The sequence below is a fragment of the Miniopterus natalensis genome, chromosome 10, assembly GCF_054644295.1.
Source record: "Miniopterus natalensis isolate mMinNat1 chromosome 10, mMinNat1.hap1, whole genome shotgun sequence".
Lineage (NCBI taxonomy): Eukaryota > Metazoa > Chordata > Mammalia > Chiroptera > Miniopteridae > Miniopterus > Miniopterus natalensis.
Genome location: NC_142090.1, coordinates 70,553,294 through 70,578,587, shown reverse-complemented (window position 1 = coordinate 70,578,587; position 25,294 = coordinate 70,553,294). Strand labels below are relative to the sequence as shown.

Here is a 25,294-nt window from a genome sequence, read left to right as displayed (position 1 = left end):
TATAGAACAGCTATTTTCAACTGGTGAGCCACAAGAATTTTTAAAACATGCAATGCCTGACTATTTAGTCAGGGGCACTGACCTCTTTTCCCTCAAAATGTCAAATAAAATAAAATAAAAAGACAACAGCCAATGTAACAATAGCCTTCTGGTGTGAATGAATCAAAATTATACCTATTTTTTGGTCAGATCAGCAAAAAATATATTTTGTGGTGTGCCACAGAATCTTAGTAATTAGTTTATGTGCCAAGAGAAAGGCTGACAATCGCGTTCAACTTGCTAACAGGACAAGATAAAACAAAACTGAAATCATCCTATCTCATTACCATTAAAGCATGAGAAAGAAAATGACATATGAAAAAGTATAAGTATGTACTCCATTCTATTTCTTACCTTTTTCATACTATTTCAGAAAATATTATGTTTCTATGGCATTAATTTTGTTGTATGTCATCCTTTGCTTCTAATTGCGGCACCTATCACATTTTTTAGGTAGTTTGCTTGCGCGAGGCATCTAGGCCGCCTTCACCTCCCTACGACACAAAGAATGCTGCGCGAAATGACTTCATTTTCTAAGTACTGTAAGACCGCTTGCCAGGATGACTGTTCTGGTCTACATTTTCACTAGCAGAGCAAAAAATTATGTCTTCCCAGTGCTTTGCCAATGCTCAGTAATAACCCTTCTCTTTAATTTTTTCAATACTGGCTGAAGTGAAGTGAGTGATAACTGTTGATGTGTTAATTTGCATCTCCTGCATGACCGCTGAACTTGAACATCTCTTCGTACGCTTGAAAGTCGTTGGTGGTTCACCTTCTGTGAATTGCCTGGTAATACCTGTTGCCCATTTTGCTACTGTACTTCCTGTTTTAAATGCTCCGTATATAAATTAAAGTCACATATGCACATAAATGCCACGTTTCATGTGGATAACTGAATATTTTAAGTTTTTGACTGTGTATACAAAGCACCCACGTGTACATAGGCTGACAAAAGTACTTTTCCTCCTTTCTGATTTAACCTAACAATTGTATTAGAAACTTTATTTTAAAATATTTCGTTGTCTGAGAATTTTCACTAAGTGGAAAATTCCACTGAACTGAGAATCTGCATGCAGAATGACTGGGAATTTCTGAAGTTTCCATACTAGAAGAATAGTTAATTAAATTAGAGGAATATGGTAGATTATACTGTTGCCAATGAAATTATAGTTACAAAGTTTGTATAGTAATTCATTCCAGAAATATTTATTGAGTGCCTGTGGAGTACCAAGCACCACCACATTAGGTGCAAGGAATAGGGATGACATTACATTTCAGTTTCCATGCACAGAGCTCATCATCAAGTTAAGAAAAAAACACATGCAAACGATTATTACAGATGACCTGCATACTGTATAATATGCTTACATGCATGTGCTGTGAGAGCTCAAATGACAAGGAACCTCTGCCAGGTGAAAGGGAAGAGCTTTGAAGAGGAGTGTTAATGTTAAGCTGAGTGGTAAGGGATAAACATTTGTCAAGCGTTCCAGTAGGGGAGGGAGACAGCCTTCTGGGAAGAAAAGGAAGCATGTGCAAAGGCACTGAGGTGGGAAAGAGTATAGTCTGGATGGGGACTCGCCCACTGTTATTCATTATTACACTCCCATATAGGTGCCCAAGTCTTGCAGGAGAGAGATTGAGGCTGGGGAGGTATGCAGGAGGCATGTGATGAGAAACCTGTATGCCTTCTTTGGAGGCCTGCAGATGCTGGACATGGAACTACCAAAGGCTTATTTATAAGCACAAATACCAGGCATTGGCCCAGGAGTTGGGGATGTGGTGGTAACCGAGACAGACAAGCCTTTATTGAAGAGTGTGAGGAATTGACTATCCTATCTTATGTTTTCAATGGTTGGTCTAGGTGCAGTGTGAGAGGAAAAGCAGGAATTGAAACTATTGCAATAACCCAGACCTGAATTAAAGCAAAAAAAAAAACCACTGTCTATGGTATATTCATGGAAAGTAAAAGACACAATACAAAGCTGTGATAATTAGCATCATTATCTTTTGAAGATTACTTCACAGTATAAAAACCACCAAAGTGCCTGGTCTAAGGAACCCTTACAGTAATCACTGAGAATAACATTACCATTGCCTCCATTTTATACCTGGAAACTGAGCATTATACCCAAGGGAAACAGCCAGAGAATGAAAAAACGGGGGTGCTGTCTCAATGAACCTGATTTGATATTCATTCATTTATTCATCAAGCATTTCATGAATAGCTAGTATGTGTCACACACCATTCTAGGAGCTGCGGCTAAAAAGCCCAGCAAAATAAAGCTTCCCTCCTGCAGGAGTTTTCAGCCCAGTAAGCGGCCGGCCGATCTTGACGCGGTACAGCGGGCACCCTGATCAGGGCTGAGTCGGAGCCCTGCCCGCTCGGAAGCGCGCGAGGTGCAGTAAGGACAAAGGGAAGCCAGGAAGGAAAATCCGTGGGATGAAGGGGGCGGGGCCGAAATCTATGAGTTCTCTTAAAAGTCACTTAATGCTGTTAGGATGACACTTTTACAGTTTAAAAGGCTAAAGGCAGACAAAGAAAAGACAGTGAGCATCGCACACGAGCAAACGTGACGTGGTGACAGCCCTCCCATTTCTTTCCATTAGCAGAGCTCTTAGGAGCAGCAGTCGCGGTGACCCACAGGCAAGTGTCTGAATGGATGAGAGCGATGGAGGATTTCCCCTGATTTAAAGAACTGAGTGTTTAATAAGCAATGCCAGCAAACGGACTGCAGAGGTGACGCACAGTCAAATATCAAGAAGGAAGGAAACTGGGCCAGATATCACTGCTTGCGCTAAATGATCAACATGCCAAACTGGCCTTAATGACCAACGATGCCTACAGTTTTGCCAGCTGCGTTATAATTCAAATCACTCCTCCACTCCTCTGCCAGAAAAACATGGGAGAATTCGTTTTGTTATATATGAGAACACTATGTAAAAAGTACCGATTCTATATTAAGTTTATGAAAAAAACAAATTCCTTTTTCATATTGCATCAGGACATGCTATAAAAAAAAAAATGCTCAAGTACATTAAGAAGGGTGTTTGCCTACTGAAGAGAGAAGGTTTGGGATTTCGGGAATTGGTGGTAGGTGTGGTTGGGAGGATTGCCTGCAAGATGAAACCATTATTTTATCATTAATTTCACAATGTAGGTTTTGACTGAGTATGTGTTCATCAGATGAAAGTCTGAGGGGTCCTGTCTTTTAGCCTTTGAAGGGGTTGTGGTGAGTTTGGAGAGAGCTCTGGGTTTGAAGCTGGTGGGCTGTGTTTTGGTCCCCCTCTCGCCAGCCGTGTGTCCTCGGGCAAGCCACTTACAAGCTCTGAAATCCAAATTCCTCGCACAATTTCACATGAAGTTGCTGTGATGCTTAAGTGAAATAACACGAGCCAGCACTTGCAAAACAATAACATGCCACATAAATATCAGTTACTTCTTAGTCTATGTATCGTTTTAAAGGATATTATTAAACTCCAATCAAAACAGAGTTAAGCTTAAAGAAAATTCTTTACTAGGAACAGGCTCTATCTGTTTTCATTACCTCATCACCTCATAATATTCATTTTGAAGCACTTTTTTTTTTTCTTTAAAGAAGTACAGTCATAATTGATGGGCTCCAACAGAACACAATCCAGAACAAAAGATTCACATTTTTCAAATACTATGGGGCAAATTTAGGAATTAAAAAAATACGTTTTCGCCCAGCTGGTGTGGTGGCTCAGTGGTTGAGCGTCGACCCATGAACCAGGAGGTCACAGTTCGATTCCCAGTCAGGCCACATGCCCGGGTTGAGGGCTTGGTCCCCAGTCGGGGGCATGCAGGAGGCAGCTGATCAATGACTCTCTCAACATTGATGTTTCATCTCTCTCTCCCTCTCCTGTCCTCTCTCTGAAATCAATAAAAAAAAAACACATTAAAAAATACGTTTTCTGAGAATCTTACTACTCAAAATCCCTACACAATTAAGCCTTCCGGGGTTCCCCTGGGTTTGGCTTAGTGAATGTAACCTCTTCCACAGGAGCAGAAACAAAGGTTAAGTGACCGGCGACGCTCAAGCTGGCAGCCAGCCTTAGATCTCCGGGCTCTGAACCCAGACCTGCACCACCGATGTCACCAACAAACCTCTCAAGTGGCCGCTGACTCGAGCGAAAGCTCCATGTCGGCCCACCTGGGCCACTGCTCCTTTATCTGTTGCGCCCACTTAAAACGTGACCCCTTTTTATAAAGGCTACAGACAGTGGCCCGAACGGGCAAGTTCTTCCTCCACCAAGTTCTATAACTCGAGAGGCCCCAGTCTGTTTAAAAAGCATCCGTGGGAAAACGTCCTTTGAAGAAAAAATGACGAAGCTCTTCTGTGCCTTGGAGGTGGGATTTTAGGTGGAAGTCTCTTCTCCTTGCAGAGCCTTATCTTTGACAAGCTGAAGCTTGCGCAGGGGTAACGCTAGCTGCTTTCTTCAGTTCTTCTGCGACAAGCCAGTTCGGGGAGGGTCGGTTTCCTCTGGTTGCTGCATCAGTAGTTCCACCATCGTCTCAAAGAGTAAAAACAGCAACAGCAGTAACAGCCCCTGACAGCGATGTAGGACTCACTGCGTGTATAGTGTCCTACGTGTTTTATATATTGTCCCTGCGTATCACCCAAGCTCTCTCCAGGGTACAAAAGAGTAGCCAATATTCCTCTCAGTGCTACCCTTCAGGGAACAACAATAATCTTTAGAAAACTCTGAAGCTGTTTGTAATGACCGGCTTCCTGGCAGATACTGACAAGTCCTACCCTCCTTGGCGAAACCACCATCTAGATTCTAGAAAAGGCAAGTGACACAATCTTAATCCCCAATTTAACCAGTCCTGGGGAATGCCATAACAAGAGGCCGGAGACATTCAGCAAAACAAAATTGTGTCATGAAGAGAAGAATGAAACTTTCTTCTGGGTAATATAGAAATGAGAACCTAACTGTCCCCTGTCTAAATTGAGAGAGACCAACAAAACCCAACTTACCCCAAGTGCAAAAAGCCTTTTGTAGCAGACAGATTTTTGCTAAGTGTTAGCAGAATCATCCACACTGAAAAAACATCTGTTTCCCCAAAATTGCACTTATTTTTGCCATAGAAAATATGAAGAGAAATAGCTGGAGCCAGTAGAAATACAGGCACAATAGCTCAATGCTTCACAGATGGTGTTTGAGCAACTGCAGACATAAACAGAGTCCTCTGCAATGAGGATACGGGCTCGGGTTCAAGGAAGTGATCAGGAGGATGTGGGTCTGTGACATGCTGGGGCCTCTACAGATCATGGCAGTAAAGACTCAGACTTAGGGTGGTGACTGGACAGGAGCTCATATGACCACGTACTCCACCAGTACTCCAGTGGGTGAGCAGGTGAACACCATACTGCTTGCTGGGGTTTTGTTGTTTGGATTTGTCTTAACTTAAAAGCTGTATTCGGTTGTCTAGAAATCCAGCCTGAATCCAATTCATCTTTAATCAGGTTTTTGTTGATGTTATAAATCCACCAGCATGTGTTCCCTTCATGTCTTATTAGGGAAAAGAATTCCCCAGCCTGTTGTGACCAACCAAACTTGTGGCCACTATTTTGACAGAACCACATGGGACAGAGCAGGCAATAACCACCAAAATTGTGGCCACTAGTCTGAGAGGTCCATGTGGGACAGAGGAGGCAGCAGCCGCTTTGGAAAAAATGCCTCCCTTGAATCAGCACACCCTTTTTGTTTATATCCTGAGCACAGAGCATGAAGAGAGAGCAGAAGGGATTACTTGTACTAACCCCATAACCCTTTCCCTGAGTAGGAAGCAGAAATTACTGCACGAAAGCAAATGCACAATGGCCTGACCTCATTCCGAAGCAGCTCTAATTGACTTATAAAAGAAATTTGACATAACACCCGGCCTCAATAGAATTATAACTCAATGCTTTTTCATACCACAACACTGTGTTGATGCTAAGATATAAAGGGATGAAGGAAGAGTTTGTCTTTTGGGTTGGCCAAAATAATTCCCAAATAGTAATCATACAGCTTTTCATAATTATTAAAGGCCACATCAGACGTAAAGCTCCAGTGACTTAATTCCATTAAATATGTACTTCAGAATGCCGAGTGCAGGTGAAGCACATTAGCGTGGCTGGATAAAATAAGATGAAATGTTAAGCTCTTTAGAGAATAAAAAACAGTGGAGCCAGATTTTCATACTTATAACTCAATATGACTATTTCGATAGAATAAGAATCTGGCTTAAGTTGTATAATCATTTAAAAGGTCCCAAAGTCTCCTTCCTGGCTCTCTTCTCACCTCTCAAATGTCAAAAACACATTTCCTGACACAGCTGAGATGCGTGCCAGCTCCCTGTCAGTGAAAAGTAAGAACGAGAACTTTGACACAATGGCCATCAACAACTCTCCGCGGAGCGCCACTGTTTGGAACCTGTTCCTCTCCCTGGTGATGAAACATCTTCTTGGTCCAGCGCCTCTCCTCTCCGCTCTACATCATTTTCAAGCAATAGTCTCTTGGTGGGACTTTTTGGAGATTCCAAGTAAGTCATGCAATGTGTCTCTACTCTTGGCCAAACTTGGTCTGGGAACACAAAAATCATTTCTTAAAATGATTGGGCACCAAAATATTGAAACTCTTTAGTTGTCTAGCACTCCTGTAATTCTGGAGTGACTGGAGCCTTAGGAGAAAATACAGACCTGGGGGAATATTCGAATGTGTAAATGTCAAGACTTAGTGGAAGTTCAGGAATAAAATGATAAATAATGGAAAACTGAATTAGGACAGAAGTAATGTCAGAGATAAGTAGGGTTGTACCATTTTGCCTTGTCATTTTTTTATTTATTATTAAACTCAAAGTTAATTTATGTACAATAACTAGCATATGGATATTCAAGAAATACTTGCTGTTAGTCTTTATAGTAGTGATTGGGGATTTGTGTTCTATAAACACAAGAGTGAAAACAGGAGCAGAGGAAGGGGCAAATATATAGTATAATATATAAAACATTAATTTTAAATTACTTTGGGAAGAATAGTAGTTATCCCTAGGAGATATTCTTTGGGAAAAAATACTATGTCAGTAGAAACTCCATATAGAAGAGACCCCGCTTTCTGGTTCTCTGCTTAAATCTGAACCACTAAGCCGCACCAGCCAGGTCTATAATAACATATTTTATGTTATATTTAATGTTACTGAGGTTTAAAGGCTCTCATGGTAAAACTAGACATACAGAATTATAGTCAAAGTAACAGGAGCAAACAATTTTTTAAAAATGTACTCTTTGGCCCTGGCTGGTGTGGCTCAGCAGTCAAAGCGTTGGCCCTCAAACCAAAGGGTCTCAGGTTTGATTCCCAGTCAAGCGCAGGTACCTGGGTTTCAAGTTCTAGCCCCACCCCCAGTCAGGGCCCATGCAGGAGGCAACCAATTGATGTGTCTCTCTCCCATGGATATCTCTCTCTCTCTCCCCCCACCCCTTCCCTTCTACTCTCTAAAAAATCAATGGAGAAAATATCCTCAGGTGAGGATTAACTGCCCCCCCCCCAAAAGTACTCTTTGTTTAGTATAAGATTTTAATAGATTAACTATATGAAAATAAAATTCTCACTTCTCTTCTAAATCTTCTCCCTTTTGCATTACATACAAATCACCTTGAAGCCAGATCACTCCAATGAATCTTTAATCATGCAAGAGTCATAGCATCTTGTTTTTGAGTTTGTAAGGTTGGCCATCAGTTAGTATAAATCTCCATTGACAATATGACAAAAGAAACACCTGGTTAATTATTATTTCTTTACTCATGTTATACACATATTATTACAAAAAATTAGTAAAGAAAGCTTACAAAAAACATATACTCTGATATGCATAGCTGCTCATGTGAAGCTGAGATTAAAAGTCTGAAACATTCTAATTGCCAAGGAGTCTTCTGATGCTCATAAAAAGATATAGCATGTCCCAATCATGTGCAATCTCTAAAAGTGTTACTCCATCTTTTAAAAATATATATATCAGTGTTGAAAACCCTAATGGAACAGCATCTCTGTAAAATGGAATCAGGACTTGGACTGGCCAGAACTGAGAAGCAGAACCATGGGCCTTGCAGGAGTACACAAAAGTATGGGTGACACTAACAAATGCCTATTAGGAAGTCCATGAAGCTGACAAAACATGTCCCATGTATTACCTCATTGCTCTTCAAAAAGTCCCCCACAAAATACAAGATTGATATTTGTGAACAAATATCTTATGATCAGCAATTATCTAGATGGAGTGTTTGAACCTTTATGTCCAGGACATCATGTAGTCCCCCAACAATACAAATGTTGGACATTTGAGAAAAATGGTGACCATCTCCAAATCTCCTCCTCACCCTCGCAAAATAATGAAATCACCAGGGGTAATATTTAATCCGTACCAGACCCATGGCTTCAGCATTAAATGGACCACGTTCCAAGTTCAAATTATCCAGTAGTAAGAAGAAAGAAAAAACACATTCCAACAACGGAGTTTCCACCACCAGTCCACCGCTGCAACCTGTGGATGCAGAAAGCAGTGGGGGGGGAAACTGAAAAGACAGAAATACTTCGAGGAAACACAGGCAAACAGCCCCAGGAAAAGAAAGTGAAACAATAAATATAAAGATGATGTAATCAGGTCTGGACCAGCTGCTTCACAGCCTGGCAACAGTGGAGGGGGCGGGAAATGCAGGGCTGCGGAAGCGATGGAACTGTTCTGTAGTCACATTGCAGAAATTCTTCAGGTGGCGGGCGAGGGTGTGGCAGGACGCAGCCTGGGCTTGTGTAACTGAATTGCAAAGTCTGTGTCGTGAAGCCATCCAAGGGAGGCTGCATTTTAAACGGTGACTCCCATCAGGAGAATTTGAACATTCTGGCCCGATTCTTTCCAGACCCTACAGAGGCAGGTGACCAGGCAACACCGGCTCTCTGGTTAGAAAGCTGACCCACAGTACGGACCAAATGAGAGAGGGTAATGCTAGAGTAATAAATGACTCGGGATATTCTGCAGGGCACGCTGTAGGGGGCGTTCCGTAGTCATGGGATTAATCAATATTTAGAGATCTTAGAGCAACTGCAGTAGAAGAGACAAAGAATTGTCTAGGGATAGAAGCAGGGTCACTGAAATGAAAAAAACAATGAGGCACACAAGAGCATGAGATAAGCAAAGTTGGGAACACTCACAAAAAGGTCATAAATACCTGTGTAAGACTAGAACAGAACAATTCTCCCTTCCATACCCTCTCTTACCCATACTCCTTTTCATCAACTCCTAAAGAAAATGATTTGAGCTCCACAGTGTTTCCTCTGTAAGCTGTCATATAATAATATTTAGGCTAACAGATCAAAATCTATACTATTTATACTCTAACTTGGTCATCCTCAATGATTATGCATATCACCTTCATAAAAGTTCTGGATTAAAGAATACGTCCATGTATTTATAGTTAGATATCTGGGGCTGTGTGAATTCGACCTAATTGCTATAATCACATTTTAGGGCCCAAGGTCAACAACACCAGTTAAGTTACTCCCTTTAGAAAATATACCTTATCCACATTTGTTTCCATGTGCTACATATGATACCTTGACTTGTTAAGAATTTTAACTGAAATGGGGAGCAGCTAGTTTTACAGAAAACAGGTAATTAGGTGAACCAATCACTTTGCTGTATTTGTTATGTATCCAATTACAGACACCTATGTTAGGTCCGTAAGATGAAGATATTCCTTTGTTTTCATCCAGTAAAGTCTCATGCAAGGGAATGAATGAAGGGTCTATTTCCAGGAGACTGTTTTTGCCATTGAAAACTGTCTTCTTCAGGCATTTGCCGAATGATGCATTAGCAGGAGCTACAAGGATCACATTGTTTCACACCAAATAGCCTCTACACTTTGATTCATATATCACACATGTTCTGTTTCTTACATTTCTGTTTTCACACCCACTACCTAAGTGCAAAGGGATTTGAAGACAAGTACCACAGTTTTCTAACTTTCAGCTGCTTTGGTTGTATTGATGGAGGAAGTTATGGAACATGTAGAAAATAGAATCAAGATTAAGGAGATCATATTTCTGTTTTATGCACTGTGATACAGTGAAGTTCACCGAGTAACAATTACTCAAAACATCCATTTTAGATCGTTTACCTTCCCTGAAAATCCCTTAAAATTGGCAAATACAATTTTTAAAAAGATTATTTACCAGAGAGAGGAGAGAACCAGAGGTATGACTTCATAGGATGTAAAAGAGGCTATCAATATCAATAAATGGTTGATAAAGAAAGAAAAGTTATATTGCCATATAACTCTTTATATTTTGAAAAATTCAAAACAAGGAAGTGAGTTTAAATGACTCCAGGGAAGCTTATTTCTCACAGACACTGAGATATAACAATGAGGATGGCTACATGTTTGTCTTAATGGTACTTAAAAGTACATGTGCATTCTACTAGTGAGTCCTGAAATTTCCAGTAATCATACTGCCTGATGATTCCAGATTCTTAAAAATGAATGAAACAGATAACCTTAGGGAGTCCTGTCTGATGCTATTCACATTTAATAAATTAATTTAAATAAGTCCCTGATCCACCAAATGCATAGTTTACAAATGTTCAACTCCATGACTAAGGTTATCCTCTTGAAATAACAGAATTATTTTACAATGGAAGAGACCCTAGTGAACCTATATCTAAATGCTTCCAATCTATAGAGGATGGAAGTGAGGTTAAAAAATAATACAGTCTTTTTTTCCAATACCACATAGTGGTAACACCCAATTCTATATAGCACTGGAATCCAAGTCAGTGCTTTCGCTGCTGTATCTCATTTCCCACTTGTACAAATGTATTATATGGACATACAGCTGTTCATCAGATCTACCTCTGAGGCAACCTTCCTAACCTCCAGAGTGCCTGGAAAGAGACTTAGGTACCTGTTCTCCCACCAATGCCCAAAATTTTTGCATTATATCTTAATGATCACCACAGAGCAAACAGCATGAAACAACAAAAGCAGCCCTACATCAATGTTAACAAAATGAGAACAAGGAAAATCAAGTAGAAAGGCAAGGGGCGACTTAGCCTCAAATTAAATCAACTTTCCGAAGGAAGAAATGATTGTTGTTGACCAGAGAACACCAGGCCTCAACACAGGAAGCATTTAATAAATATTTAAATTAAAAAAGCAAGGGATACAGTGTAACTGATATGCATGAAGGACAAAGATGGATTCTTGCCCACCTCCTTTCTCCCTCTATCCTAATTCACAATTCCTTCTCAGCAACACTTTTCTACCCATTGAACTTAAACAAATATAAAGTCTACATAGAAACTCTTCAATTTGTCAGAGAATAAACTCAAAACCCCGATGTTATGATTCATGAAATCATTACAGTACTTTCTAAACTTCACAGGTGCACTCTCAACAAATCACTGACCACTGAGCCACTTGGAAAAGTGGGGAGACAACAGTTCTTAAAAGCTTAGAAAAGAACTGACTGAAAAGGGAGGCCAACTGAGAGCTCTAATGAGCTCTAAAAGAGGGGAAAAGTATTGACATAAGATAATATGTCAATATTATCTAAGATAATCTCATTCAAAGGAGCTATATTGTTGGCATCTTTCTTAGGTCCCTTTTTATTGTTAAAATAAAATAGATCCAGAGACACAGAAGCATGGAACTGACCGATGAATCTCCGAGGGAAGCGGGGAAAGAAAGGCAGGAAGAGATTAGCCAAAGAATTTATATGCATATATGTATAACCCACAGAAACAGACAATAGTGCTGTGAAGGCCCTGGGGGGGGTGGGGAGTGCAGGGTGGAGGGGGTCAATGGAGAAAAAAGGGACATCTGTAATACTTTCAACAATAAAGATAAATTCAAAAACAACAAAAACACAGGATTGGGGAATTGAATTTTTATGTTGTTCAGAAAAACAGAGCATAGTTCAATGCTCTTTGCCACCTCCCTCCAAACAAATACCAGTCTCGGCAGTTACCCAACACAAGAGATGAGCCTAGACATCAGCAATGAACTGCAAAGGAAGGGTGTTTGATGTTAGGCCACCTTGGATAGCACAAGGCTTCAGAGGGAATTAATATACCATATCTATATTTTTTCTTGTGAATAGTGACTGGGGAATCTGAGTGTACCTAAAGCCATCTAGCCTCTTTAGATTTATTTATTTTAATTAAAAAGATTTATTAACTTCTGAGTCATTTGTATTAATTCATATATATATCCATATTTATGTTTAACAAAAAAGGCATGTAGGTACAAGGAAATTTTACTTCTGTCACTTAAAAAAATCTAAAACCATTCAGTTAAAACAGTAAATTTACTTTATATGGGGTTCTATTTATAGTTAGTATTTGAAGAAGAATTATAAAGAGACATAGCTAATCTAAAAGGTAATTCTTTGTTGTGGTCTTTCCACATTTCATATGTCACTATCATTTTTCCTTGTGCATAAAATACTTTTATTTGAAAAAAATGGTTCAGTTCTCATTGGAAAAAAAGTAGACTAACCTAAAACAATGTAGAGATCCCGTATGTTAGAGGCTATGGGATTCTTTGGGTCCAAGTGATTTCCAATGAGTACACATACACATACCTTCATCAAGGGGCTCCTAACTGATTTTTCAAAGTATGTCCCCAGACCACCTCACATGTGATACAGCTACAGCAATCTTCTGCGTAATGGACAGCGAGTCTTGCTCAGTTCTCCCTTTAAATCAAATACTTGCATTTGGCGCACATGTCCTTGAATATGCAGTTCTGAGAAAGAGCACCTAAATGGAATTCAGATATCTGATGACTTATCCTATGGGGCAACCTGTGTAAGTTCAAAACCACCTTCATGCAATCACTGGAATTAATAGCCTTTGTTTTAATAACATATATGAGATTTTTAAAACTCAGCCAGTGGAAGATAAAATTTTCATATACAGCCCGTGTTCTAATGTCCCTCAATTGTGAGAGCCGATCTTAAAGAGAAGGAATCAACAAAGCAAGAACTAACATGATTGTGAAAACTCGAGGCCTTCTTTCTTCCCCTCTAGGTATCCAGGATCTCATAGGCTTCCATATCCTCCACGTTTTTTTGATTTTCAAAGAAAGGAGTGTGTATTTTTCTATGTATTCTATGTATCTAGACACAGAATTATGATACTATGTGATTTAATTAGGTTTCCCTTGATTTGAAGATTTCCGGAATAAATTACATAATACCAAAATTTTATGCTGCCTTTTGACTTTTTCTACTGCATTTTTTAATGGTAGGAAACTTGCATTTTTGTTTCCTATTGATGTGGTTAGGAGTCAACTACAGCTACACAGGCCACACAGTCCGTCACAGCAGCAAGTGGACAGGCCTGAGGTGCCAGCTGCCCCTATAAGGAAAGAGTGCCTCCCAAATCCAAGCTTCCCCAAGTCTTGTTGAGCGAACATAATGCCAAATAGGACATGTTTACCCTACTCTCTGCCACTCGCTGTGCCTCTGTTAAGCATTAGTGTGTGACCTCAACAGGAGGAAAAAACCCAGATTTTTTAGGGTACCTCCTAAGGGCTTTGTTTTGTTTTTTTCCTTTTCATTCAATGTACTGGAATGACCCTGGTTCACAAAATTATACAGGTTTCAGGTGCACAATTCTACAACACATCATCTGTACACTGTATTGTGGGTTCACCTCAAGCCAAGTCTTTCTGCATCAGCATTTATCCCTCCTATACCCTCCTCCACCTCCCCCACCCCATCACCCACCCCCGCAATCACCACACTGTTTCCATGTCTATGAGGTTTAAATAAAATAATCTAGATTCTGGCAGAGACGTAAGAAACTGGTGGGAAGATTGTCAACGTAAAGGCAAAGGTGTAACATGTCATCATTGATGAATTCCCCGCAGCCACACCCAACTGTATATGCACCCTTCTTCTCCATCCACCGTTATCAGCATTTTAACGTTTTTAGGCAAAACCCATGGCATAGCTCCAACCACAGCTCAGGAGCTGCCTCCCTTTTAAGCCTAACTTGATTTTTTTGTCTCTTTAGCCCACTTTCTTCCCTTATTTGTGTTTCCATCCTACATCTACTCCCTCTAAACCAGCTTTCATTGATCTTTAAAATGAAGATAGACAAAGAAATGTTGTGGAAAGAATGTGAAAAGTAATACTGGTGTAATGGTCATGCCTATCGAAATTTTGCATGTGCTGTTACGGTTTCCTTTATTTTAGAAGATTTCACACACAAGGAAATTCTAAGTAACTACATGGAAGGATCCAAGGGAGAAAATGAACCCAAAAATATGACGTAAAGCAATTTGCGCAAGGCTTGATGCTAAAGTAGATTGTTAGGCTTCCAAACTTTAAAAACAATAAAGATTAGCTACATTCTGATGGAAAAGCATACCTATTTCTTAAATGTGATGTGCAAAGAAAATAAACTGAGAGGATCAACACATGCTAGGAACAGTATAAAATGCAGCTTGAACTAATAAGGGCTTGGTCCAGTTAGTTATGCCAAATCGAAATACATCTACAAAGTGAACTCTGGTTTCCTAAGACTATGGTTCAGATGCACTGAATGTTTAAGCAGATCTCACACTTTAATCACTTTAAATCATGCTCCTGTGGCTTAAGGTACTGATGCTCTTACGCACATGCACAAAACATGGATGTGAGGAATAGTAGATGTATATTTAAATTTTAAATTGTGAAAAGTGACTTTTATGTAAATTTGTTCTGTAATTTCTGTCTTTTTGCTGTTGATCTCTCTGCAGCATAGAAACCTCAATGCATTTTGCTTGTACATTTGTTGCCAACTTAAGGCATAGAAACAAACCTGATGATCAGACCGGCAGTGTAGTCTGAGGTCACCAAACTCTTGTATAAAAACAGCTATTATCACTCCAGCCGGTTTGGCTCAGTGGTTAGGACATGGGCCGGTGGACTGAAGGGTCCTGGGTTCGATTCTGGCCAAGGGCACATACCTCGGTTGCAGGTTTGATCCTCATGTGGGTACATGTAGGAGGCAACCAATCTATGTGCCTCTCTCACATCGATGTTTCTGTCTCTCTTTCTCGCTCTCTCTCCCCCCCCCCTTCTAGTCTCTCTGAAAAGCAATAGAAAAAATACCCTGGGGAGAGGAGCAAATAAATAAATAAATAACATCTATTATCCTAAAAGTGACCGAATCTACCTTTATGCAGACCACAGCCTGTAATACACTCACCCTCCTTGTGGCCTGTGTGTGTTTGGGGTGGAAAGTCCTCTGTCACAGGTCCTTTCCTGTAACGATCCCTCAGGTTTTGGTTTAGTGAGGGCACTAACATGTGTTTCACAGGAATTTTCTTTTACCAGCTCCACTTCAAGCTGAATGTGCTTCTTTCAAAAACCGCTGGGTTTCCTCAGAAAGGCCGGGGTTCCGTGCGGGGTGCCTGCGGGCAGAATGGTGCGTGGTGGGATTCTCCTGTGCGGCTCACGAGCACCCCGCACTCACCGCTGCCCGGGAAAGCGCGATGCCTGGAAGCAGCGCCCTGGGGACTGGGCCGGAATGAGTCTGTGTAATGGGCTCCCACCTGAGATGTCATTCACGAGCCCTGAGTCCCAGCTTCACTGTCATGTGATGACTGCAGGGACGAAAGGCGGTGTCTCCAAAGGAATGTCACCCTGAGCTTCCACGCAAACATCCCCTGGTTGTCGGAGCTTAGTATCCACGCTGGGATAGCCGCTCATTACCTCTAACATTTCACAAGCATTTGCCGAAAGGTGGGTACATTGAAAAGAGGGCATCTCCTTCTCATAGTCCTCTGTCAGCCTCCCCCAAATTGCCATGCGATATTATATAATATTTCCTTAGCCAGATTCCAGGAATTCTATAGGCTGTAATTTAATCCCAGGAAAACCAAAGGATATTAAATGATCTAAACTGTCTTAGCCAGAAATCTCTGATTTGGCTGCCCTTTGAAGTTTGTATCTGAAACTTTTTGATGTCTTAATATTGTTTTAGAAATTAGGGGGGAGAGTTGACTTTGTAAATCATTTTAGGATTGCAAAAATGACATTATGATGATGAATGGCACAAGGCTTTAAAAAAAGTTCCTCTGAATATTAAATTAATCACAAACCAAGGCTGTCTAACATTAGCTCCTGATAACGTAGAGATCCTGTGGCATTCCAGATGCTCTACGGAACAGAAATATTCTGTCTTTATTATGAGCACCTTTCCACATCTGCAATTCTGTTATACAATAAAGTCTTGTTCTTTTGTTGCAAGATTGCCCTGGTTCATTTTTTTATTATTAATTTAAACCATGTGGGCAAAGGGTAATCCAGTAAGCCATAGGATTTCAGATCAGAGCCTTCGTACAATCACATGTAACATCAAACATCTGGATATTTAGATGGATAGGGATGGGGGGAAATTAACAAGACCTGGAGCATTGTCTGAATGTACAGATCTTAATTGTATATAATTTTATTCACTTTGAATGTAATATTTCTTAAGATACCTTCTTTACAAAATAGCCAGGATATAACAGAAATAAAAATTCACAACCCAACTGCACCAGTCACATACACATGTTTACTAACCAAATAGCTTTAGTTAAAAAGACCCTAAAGTTACTATTATATATTGCTCAAGTAACCTAGTATCACTTTTATTGTACCCAAAAGCAAGTTAAACAATCCACTTAGAGGGAACTTGATCTATAAGTTTTCTTGAAGCAATGCATCACATAGTTATCTACTTAACATAAAGCTTGTCCCAGAAACATTTTGCCTCTAAGGCATATCACCCAATCATACACCACAATTAGTGTTTGCCTTCCTCTGTGTTTCGCCACCCCTGCACTTTTTCTAACCCCACTTCAATGAAAGTTTGGGGAAGAAAGAAGTCATGATGCTGTATAATTGGAAAAAAACATGTTGGCTTGTTTCAAATTTTTACATTTTTCCAAGGTACCTGAAACTTGCAGACAATAAATAACATAAGGGAAATGTTTAAGTATCTTGCTAATAAAAGAATTTCCCTTGAGTTTTAGAAATCTGTTTAAAGCAGAAAGGTACACAGAAACTTAAGAAGCAAAATTAATCATTCTTGCTAAATATGCTAGGTTAATATTGTTTAGAATTAAAATGATACTGAGAACAGTAAAAAATAAACAAATAAAAATAAAATGCTATTTCGTACCCAAAAGGAAGGCATAACAGGGCCATCCCAACAAAAGTTAAAGTTGACCCCCTAAATCCTATAAAGTTTCTACTACAGTCCAAATCAATTTATTTCCAATGCATGATGCAGATACCAAAGCAGCCTCTCTTGAAGTTCTGCCTGAATGGATGGTATTTGCATTCTGTAACCCAGATGCTGTGCATTTTACTGCAGATGCCAGGTGTGGACATTCAAAAGTAGAAACCTCAAGATCAAAGAAACAAAGGTTGATCCTGTTGAAATATTCAGCCACAAGTCATTCATACGACTAGAGACTTTTTGTTTCATGAGGTGTTTACATCCTTTGTTGCTGAAGCTATTTATTGCCTTTGAAAACAGTTCACCTTCCCATTTGGAACACTATAGAGTGTGATACGGCCTTAATGTGTGTTAAGGGAACATCCATGTTTGCAAGGGAAATCAACACCACTATGACTGCAAAAATAAATTCAATTTTGGGGGTTAAAAAATAAAAACAGGTCAATGCTTTATTTAACGAAGGGGTAGCCCAGGCCCGTAAATAATATGTGACACAAATCAGATAGATATGGAAACACAAAAGCTAAAGTAAATGGGAAAAAGAAAAAAAAAAAGTTATAAAACTTAACTAGCTCCAAAAGTTAGTTGGACAAAGAAGAGCTGAAAACCCAGGGCGTAATTTCCATGGCAACATGCCCTTTTTTTTCTGGACAGAAATCAAAGGAGTTGACTCTGACTTTAGCATCTCTTTGTTCATTAATTCAACAAATATTTACTGAGTACCTTCTGTCTGCCAAGCAAGGTAGACACCAGTGAAAACAAAGCAGTTCCTTCCTTCAAGGAACTTATAATCTATCGGAAGAGACAAATACACTAAATTTTTCTGTATAACGGGGCAGGTGTTAGATTAAGCAAAATACAGGTTAAGGAAAGAGATGTCTACCTGTTTTGATACATCTGAGCAGACTCTGCAGAGTGATTTCTACTCTGAGATTTAGAAAACGAACAGGATTAGTGGGGGAAGAGGAAAGGAGTGGTCCTGGCAGAAGGAAAAGATGTGTGGCTTCCCAGAGGTGACAATGTACAGCAAGTTTATACAGGGTGGGACAAAAGCAGGTTTACAGTTGTTCGTATGGAAAACAATACAATAATTAAGAAATAGTAACACAAGAATAAGCTGTGTTTTTTGTACTCACAACTGCAAGCCTACTTTTGCCCCACCTTGTATAATCACAAGCCAAAAGTGAGGACTCCAAGGCAAGCAATGGGGAGGGTTAATGCACAGAGGTAAAAAAAATAAAAATCTCCTGATCATGAAGAACTTTATATCTCATCTCATCTACTACTCTAGGAAGGGAAACCTGCACTGCTTATGACTCACCTCAGCCCTAGATAAGGAATTCTTTAAGCATCATCTGAGGATCCCTGGGTACCTGTAGAGTCTTCCACTCCCTGGTCCAGACTACGAGGAATACATTCTTCCAAAATGTGGACAATCTGTTTAAAATAGAAGAAAGATACAGGGAGCATTTTACACTGGTGTCCAGATATTTACTACTTACTCAAGAAAATATTTTGTAAGAATGTTCAGGACAATTGCAAATAGCAATGGGGAAGGGCTGGAATTCCACTAGGCTCTGCTTGAAAATGGAGAGACTTAATCTCTTTCGAAACAATCTCTTGCTGCAACCTTTGATTTCTATTGTTATTATTTATATGATGATGATAATGGCAATATTAATAGTAATAATAAACTTGACTGGGCATCTAATATCTGCCAGGCACTCCCCTGAGTTTTTCCTGAATTCTCTCATTGTGCTTCTCAATAAGGACACAACCTGGTTACAGTCATTCACTTCATTTTACAGATTAAGACACTGAGGGTCAGTGGTCCAGGTAGATCACGTGTCTGGTAAGGACTCAAAGATAAGGCACTTGAAAGGGTACGTGGAGGCAATGGTAAATTTTCACATGTTCAAATACCATACGCACAGCCCCAAATGGAAGAATAAATAAAGATTTATGCCACAAAATGAAAACTTCCCAACTCTATATAGTCTCACAGAGCAATGCAGAATGTTCCTTGGGGGAGGGGGATGATGAAAGAATTGCTGAGAAATATATTTTTTAACATTATAAGAACTGAATCACTTTCAGGGGCATCAAATGCATCTGCAATTGCAAGCACACTTTCCTCCCTTTCCTTCTGGTCTTCTGTGCTCAATAGATCCCGGCAACAGTAAGTCTCAAATTCAGTCCAATCCTTAAACATTCAGAAACTACTCACTGTCTCCTGCTTCTTGTCCCGGTTACCATAGATAGAAATAAACGTTTTTAGTTAAAAAAGAGCACGCATAACCCCACTGACAGATTTTGTTTTAACACAATTCCATAACATCCCATAAACCTGAGCAACAATTTGGAGATCAAGTGTTCCTACAGTCTAATGCTGCATATTAATGACCCCAAAACTTAATGGCTTAAGACAATCGTTTATTTTACAGTATTCTGTGGGCTGACTGAGCTCAGCTGAAGTGTTTCACGGTTGGGGCCTCTAATTCTATTACAGTCAGAGACCGGCTGGGTCTGGGGTATCTAAAGGCTCCTTCACCCACGTCGGATGCCTGTGCTGACGTGGTTGGAGCAGCTAAAGGCTAAATGCACCTTCATCTGCTCTCCATGTGGCTAGCCTGGGCTTCTTCATAGCACGCTTCTCTTAGCATAATCAGTCTTCCTACTGGCTGTCCTCGGAATGAGCATTCCAAGAGGATATCATTGGAAACTGCCTTTTTCTTTAAAGCGAGGCTTGGAAACAGATACAAGGTCACACTGTCATATTCTGTTGCTCAAAGAAGTCACAGAGCTCCCTTAGATTCTAGAGATGGGGAAGAGACCCTCCTGTGACTACTTTTAATACGTCATACTAAGCTCTTGGCTGGAAATAAAGCCTTAAATTTTATTTTGAAAAATTTGTTTTCACTTACCAAATTTCTAAAATAAGAGAAGTAAAAAGTGGTGAAATTTAATATGCTTAATCATTGTTCACAGGAAGGAAGTAATTTATATTTTATTAGAATTTTAAGTTTCAATTAGCTTATAACTAGTATATAATGTCAACTAGCAGTCCAAGTATACTTATTTATGTTAACCACTAGTCTGAAAATTTGATGGATGGTGTTATTTATGGATCATAACTTCAACTCAACCCAGATAAATTGGCAAAGATGCCAACACTCAAGATTATAGGGAGGAAAATGGCAATTGTTTCATAGCACTTAAAAATATACTTTAGAGTTAGAAGTTATGATAGACTGCATAGCAAACAGTGTGCTCTTTCAAATGACTTTATAATGATAGCAACAATTTTCATACACTTCCATGGGAGAATTTTTCTTTCCAGAAGTATGTTTTAATGGCTATTTAAACAATACTCGATATTCACACAGAATTTAGACCATTATGGCTTGATTCACTTCATTAATAAGTCTGTGGGAAAATCAGTGGCCCCTTAATTTGGGATTAAAAGGTTTCTTCCTATGGCCTTTAATTTAAATTCCCAGGGAGTAACCTAGGATATGAGTCTTTAAAGTTACATATATGCATGTTGTCTACTTCAAAAGCAGCATTAATAGCATTGTTTTTTGCTGAATAAAATTTATGATGCAGTCCACAAGGGAAGTTGTACAAGGACTGTTTGCAAGGATAAAAAATAGGAGATCTGTGAATCCACTTTGGGAAAGAAGCTAGATAAACTGTATATGCATATTATAATCTACTGTGTGGTAGCAGGGAAAATATTGAATAGATATAAAAGAAGTAACATAGATCGTAAAAATACTAAATAGAAGAAAACAATAAACAAAACTAGTTCTATATAACAATACAAAAATCAACACAACAGCATATATAGATTTTGCAAGATTAAATACAAATAGAATGATACACCTCAAACATAGTCTAAAACTGCTCATAAGGGTAAGGATATAGGATAGAAATTGCTGATGAAATGGGATAATTTTTTTTAATAAATAAACAATCAGAGAAATCTTGCATAGGCCAATGACAAAGACTTGTCATGAGCTGGGTACTTATGTTTGACTTGACCCTTTTGACCAAATAAGACAAATTATGATCCAATTACCATCATCAATTTAAATTCATAAATGGCTAGATATTATCGGTTCCATTCTAGAGGCTGATAAATACAACTAGCTATTGATTAAATGTCATATTGAACAAATAAAACTATTAGAATATCCTTGTACATAAAAATCAGTCATATTAAAATAATAATAGATAATATGGAATCAAAGGGGGCTGCTGGTCTTCCATAATTCAGCCACATCTTTCCAGTTCAAGTTAATTTAACTTGGGCTCTTAAAAGCATATTTTAAATGTTGGTTTATGTCCAACAATTTAAGAGATTGATCAAAAAGATACACTGACTCAGAGAAGGTTCTGAGAAGATGGTGGAGTAGGAAGCACTAGGAATCTGTCTATCTTCCCACCTACACAAAAACTGCACTAGCAGAATCTTTCTGATGTAACTATTTTGAAACTCTGGAGTCTATGGAAGGCTTACAACTTCTAGGAGAAAGTTTGGAGGGTAAATTGTAGCTAATTTTGGTAAATTTTGGCTCTTAGCACAGCAACAGCTATGCATCCTTACTCCTCAGTCCCATAGCAGGCAAGATATGCAGGCTTTCCAGCAGCTATACACAGTTTGCAGGAGCCACAGTGGGCAAAAAGCACCGTGTCCTCCACATATCAGGGACCTGTGCTCTGATCACTGATTGCTGCTTCTAATCACAGAGATGCAGACAAAGAGGTGGGTGGCCATTTTTGTTGAGCCTCCCCCCACCATTGCAAGCCTCTGCCGTATAAAACTTTTAGAAGGAAAAATAGAGGACAAGCTTTATGACATCAGATTTGGCAATGATTTCTTGGATATGACACCAAAGGCACTTGCAACAAAAGAGAAAGCTGTAAAGCAAAAGATACTATCAGCAAATTAGAAAGTAAATCCATAGAATGGGATATTTGCAAATCATATATCTGATCATTGATTAATATTCAGAATTTTCCTAAAACTCAACAATAATAACAAACCTGATTCAAAGATAGAGAAAGGACTTGAATAGACACTCTCTAAAGAAGATATACACTTGGGGGCATGCACAGGGAGAAGATATACAAATGGCCAATAAGCATGTGAAAAGATGCTCAACATCACTAATAATTAGGAAAATATAAATCAATGAGAAAGCACCTCACACACCCTAGGATGACTACTACATAAAAAACACACACAAGTGTTGGCAAAGATGTAGAAAAATTAGAGCCCTTGTACATTGTTGGTGGAAATAATAAAAGATATTGCTTCTGTAATACCAGTATTGTGGTTCCTCAAAAAAATATATGCTCCAGCAATTCTACTTCTGGGTATATACTCAGAGAATTGAAAGCAAGGTCTGAGAAGATAGTTATATGTCCATTTTCATAGCTGCATTACTCACAACTGCTTAAACATGGACGTAACCCAAGGATACATTGACCAATGAATAGATAAATAAAATATAGTATATGCATCCAATGGAATATTATTCAACCTTAAACAAGAAGAAAATTTTGACATATGCTACAACATGGGTGAACCTTGAAAACATTATGCTAAATGAAAAAGCCAGACACAAAAAACAAATACTGTATGTTTCCACTTATATGAAATATTTAGAATAGTCAAAATCAGAGACACAAGGTAGAATGTTGGTTGCCATGAACTAGGGAGAGGAGTGAATGGAAAGTTATTGTTTTAATGGGTATAGAGTTTCAGTTTTGAAGATGAAAAGAGTTCTGGAGATGGTTGATGGTGATGGTTGTGCAACAATATGAATATTTAATACCATTGAACTGTGCACTTAAAAATGGTTAAGATGGGAAATTTTATGTTATGTGTAATTTAGCACAATAAACAAAATTTCGAATAAAATGGAGCAAGGATAAAGGAAGGCTCAAAACAATTGCATACTACTACAGTTCTGAAATACAGCTAAACATACATCCCCAACTCCTTGATTAAAGCCAGACCAGCTCCTGAGAGTAATTTACTATGACTGTTGGCTCTGCTCCTGGCCTGTGTTTAGAGCTGAATAACTTTCTCTGCTGCATATCTGTAGAAGCTTGAAGACCAAGAAACCCCTTTTCATTATAAACCAACTCTGTTCCACCCCGGTGGGGTGACGCAGTTGGTTGGAGCATCATTCCAGACACCAAAAAGGTTGCAGGTTCGATTCCTGGTTGGGGTGCTTGCAGGAGGCAACAGACCGATGTTTCTCCCTTTCCCTCCCTCTCTCTAAAACTCAATAAAAAACTTTTTTTTTTTAAAAAAAAAGAACTGCCCACCAAATTATTAAAAGTTAGACAGAATCTCATTGATTAAAAAAAAATACCTAATATCATCTGGAAACAATACCTAATATTGTGTATATGAACAACAATATAATAATATAGATTTCATGTTTGATGGGAAACATATCTAATACTACTTTTTGGTCAAAAATCCTAATCAATATTGTTCTGTATGGTCTAAAACTGCAACTATTTGGATATTTTTCAACATAATAACTGAATAATTTTTCTATGAGGTAGATTAAAGACCATCTTATTAGTTCAAAGCAATACTCATTGAACAGCAAAGGAAAGGAATTTTACAGTAATGTAAATTCCAAAGCGTTCCAACTATAATTTCAGTCATGCAAGGACCAGAATATTAAGCCATCAAAAAATAATCCATGGGAAAACTGCTGATTCCATGGTTTTTGGACTGAATATAGCCCTAAAAATATGTTTCAGAAAGTTTGTTTAGTATTATATAACTACTTGGGTTATGCGGTTTTCATATTTTGCAGTCTATTTACTAAAACCATTGGTCCTAGATTTAATTGCTCACCACATAGGGAGGCTTCCAAGCTTCCAAAATAATAGAATCACATTATATTTCATCAAAGTTTAGGATGACAATTGCATTAGGTTACATACTGATGATAAAAGTAATCAAAAGACATTTTTAAAAGTATGCTCAGTATGTGTAAACCACTAAAAAACCAACTTAAAATTATGATATAAAGCCTTCTCCAGAATTGCCAAAAACAATGAAGGCAATTACAAATTGGACTCTGCAACACTCTACCTGTATGAAGTGTTATATATATAATCTAAACAAGAGGGTACAAAGCAATCTCACTCGATTGCCAGTGGCACAAAACTGGGAGACTGAATTCAAGAAATGCGTAATTGGGCCATGACCCAGAATCCTAAACTGATAACTTTTAAGGTTTCTGAGAATTCCCAGGTCTATACCTCAAGAACCCAGATTTATTCTCAAGCCACTACAAGCTACATTCTTCAAATCCCTTGCTATGTGCTTCTCATTCTTGGCTGGGCACCACAGTCTGCTGAGTAATTGCACCTCTCATCAACTCCGGAAAGCTAGCAAAGTAGCTAAGGGAAGCTTTGCCCATTAGACCCTCTCTCTCTCTCTCTCTGAATCAGCTTTATTTAAAGGCGTAATTGACATATAATAAGTGGCACCTATTTAAGTGCAATTTGAGAAATTTCAACATAGGTATACATCTGCAAAACTACCACTACAATAAAAATAATGAGCTTTCTAACGCCCACTAGTTTGCGCATGTCCTTTCCTAGTTCCTTCCTCCAAATCACACACCCTCATTCACTGACAACCCCTGATCTGCTTCCAGTTATTATAGATTAGTTTGCATTTTCAAGAGCATTATATAAATGTTATAATAAAATATGAACTCTCTTCTACTCTGTTTCCTTTAACTCAGTATAAGTATTTTAACATTCAACTATGTTGTAGCAGGTATCGATAGTCCGTTTCTTTTATTGCTGAGTCGTATTTCATTCTTTAGATACACCTCTGTTTACTTGTTTGTTCATCTGTTGATGGACATTTGAATTGTTTCCAGTTTGGGGCTATTAAAGTAAAGCTGCTATGAACATTCCTGTATGTCA

The 25,294-nt window shown here is 38.9% G+C and overlaps 1 long non-coding RNA gene across 1 annotated transcript in view; it reads right to left on the bottom strand.

Moving 5' to 3' along the window:
- Nucleotides 1-9,126: 9,126 nt before the first annotated feature.
- LOC148092288 (uncharacterized) overlaps nucleotides 9,127-25,294 on the bottom strand; it is a 28,263-nt gene continuing 12,095 nt past the window's right edge. The window contains exons 2-3 of the long non-coding RNA XR_015715185.1: nucleotides 18,639-18,754; nucleotides 9,127-9,186 (exon numbers count right to left, since the gene is read on the bottom strand). This is a non-coding gene — a long non-coding RNA (uncharacterized LOC148092288). The remainder of the gene's footprint in view (nucleotides 9,187-18,638; nucleotides 18,755-25,294) is intronic.